Source organism: Galeopterus variegatus, unplaced genomic scaffold (assembly GCF_000696425.1).
Source record: "Galeopterus variegatus unplaced genomic scaffold, G_variegatus-3.0.2 Scaffold11164, whole genome shotgun sequence".
In the NCBI taxonomy this organism is placed as follows: domain Eukaryota; kingdom Metazoa; phylum Chordata; class Mammalia; order Dermoptera; family Cynocephalidae; genus Galeopterus; species Galeopterus variegatus.
The window spans coordinates 23,574-26,175 of record NW_007737275.1 but is presented as its reverse complement, the minus strand read 5'-3'; positions in this window follow the sequence as shown (position 1 = coordinate 26,175).

Sequence of the window (2,602 nt, the reverse complement as noted above, 5' to 3'; positions counted from 1 at the left end):
GAGAGAAAGAGAAAGAGAGAGAGAGGGAGGGAGAGAGAGAGAGGGAGGGAGAGAGAGAGAGGGAGGGAGAGAGAGAGAGAGAGAGAAGAATGTGTGTGTGCACACTGGGGATAGATAAGCTCGATAAGCTATCTGGTAGAAAGTTTGAAATTTACAAAGTGTTATACTTTTTATTAAAAGAAAAATGTTTTGGGGTTTGAAAAAATGGACCATCATTTCTCATTGGAACCCATTAGTTAAGAAAACCATCATGGTTTGACACCACATGGGAACATGAATAAATCTATCTCATGCTTTGAAAAGTACACTTGGCAACATTTTTAAAATAATGTTTTTAGACACATGTGATAAGAAACCATCATTTCCAGTCACAGTAGGTGATCTTTTGTAATCTTCATAAAAGCAGTTCGTTTGCAGTATGGCTTTTGTGTAGTTAGGGGTTTTTTAAGCATGAAGAAAGGTATGTGGGCTTTAAAAGTGATTCTAAATCTTGAATAGAAAACACATGAATTGGCTTTAATAAAAATGTCACCTTTTTATTATTGACATTAATTTAAATAATGGTACCATATATATTTTAAAATACATATTGACTTGAATTGTGAGGCAATAAGATACCTTCTATATGTAATGGTCACAGAACCCTTATAATAGTTTTACTTATTTTGTTTACTCTAAAAATCTATAGCAGAGTTTCTCTATTTTGTATTTCATAGATTTTAAAAAAAAACCCAAAGAAAGAGGGATTTTAAATTCACTGTGGAAAAGAGTATTGAGTAACAAACTGAGTAAAAAAGCAAGAAATTCCTTAATAATCCGGAATGTTGTACATGGCTTTATTACAGAGCACACAAAGACCAAGATTTAGGGCTGTCTTCAACATCACTACTGGCTTGAAGCACGTTAGGTATTGTGAACATCAATCCAAACTTTTCTTCTGTTTGCACTGACGCTAATTTTTTGTTCTTTTACGTGTATACAACATGTCTATATTGTGGGGGGGAATTTTTTTCTTTTTTGTTTTTTTTTTATTCTGCTTTGTTCTTTTGTTTTTGGCTAAGTAGAGGACATGGACTAGTTGTAGCAAACAAAACATGCTGTTTGCTCTTGCCAAAGGTCAGTGAGTGAGTGACAAAGATCTAAAGTTATGAAGAAGGTTACAGTGTAACTATTTCGGTACTAGAACCAGTTCATGTTGGCCAAAAAGACAATGGTTTATGGACTTGCATCCATTTTGTATTTTTGTAATATTTGTAAATATGAACTTTTTAAATTGTTGCAAAGATGGTTTCTTTTGTAAGATGTTTTCAACGTTTACATTCAATCCAAGCCTTTGTATATTTTAGAGCTGTGCAACACTTTAAGTCTTGTATTTATTTTTAGTAAAAACGGTGACAGTTTCATTGTGAACCCCTCAAAAAAAAATGTATCAGAGAAGTTTGATTACCTAGAAAGTGTGTATAGAAACTGCAAATAAACGTGACTGCAATTAAACAACGGGTTTCTAGAATCTTTATTGTTATGTAATTGCATTCTTGGGGTTTCACAAAGTGTTTTAAAGGCCACTAGACATAAAGGAGGGATCGTTATGGCCAAAGTATGAGCAAAAAACCAAAATACTGTATCTATAACGGGCTCCAGTCTAGTTTTGTACTTAAGAGGAAAAACAATGCATTTCCAACGTCCAGTATACTGTCCTTGTAGCTCTGGGCCAGGAAAAGATTTATAGCTTTCTATTTTGAAATATCCCCCCGTTTTCCTTCTAACAATTACTCAGACTGTGCCTCCTTTGCAAGATGAGCAGCCTTGATACGCATAAGACAATATGCCACTAAATAACGTGCCTTGATACGCATAAGAGAATATGCCACTAGATAACGTCACGTAGCCTCTACTATATAGCACACTTCTGTGCCAAGTACTGTTCTAAGTGCTTTGCATACACTAACTCATGTACTCCCCACATTGTGCCCATTTTACAGATCGGGCAACCGAGGCACAGAGCGATGACCTGGCTTGCCCAATGCCATAGAGTGACTATGGCCTTGGGGCTGGGGTTCAAACCCAACAAATCTGGCTCCAGGGTTTGTGTTCTCCACTCCAACTTGTGCCTGTTGGAGACTGGAAATTACTTTCCCCATCCCGGTTCCTGTCAGACCACACGCCAAGGGCAATTGCTAAGACCCCGCCCCTCTTCCCCATTCAAATTCAAGCACTGGCCTTTACCTCCAGAACACGGTCAACGTCAGCGCCTCCGGTGCGTCACAGCAGGCTGAAGGGGGACNTGGGAAAGTAGGAGGTGTGAAAGGGGTTTGTGCTTTGGGATTAACTCCTGCAAAATGAAGGAGAAACTTGGTCTAAGAAGATGATGTCTTTCAATAGAAACGCTTTTTAAGATGTTACAGATTAAGAATTAGAGAATCTGATTGCTGTCGGTGTTTTGTTTGTTCGGAAAGAAAAAAAATGTCTGGCTTCTTCTACTACTTGTTTTTGCTACCGAATTGTGTTACTTAATTTCTTGTCTTCCTTGTATGTAAAATGGGTGCTGGGGGTGGAGGGGTAGAGGAAGAGGTAGGGAGGGAGAGGGAGAGAGAGAGAGAGG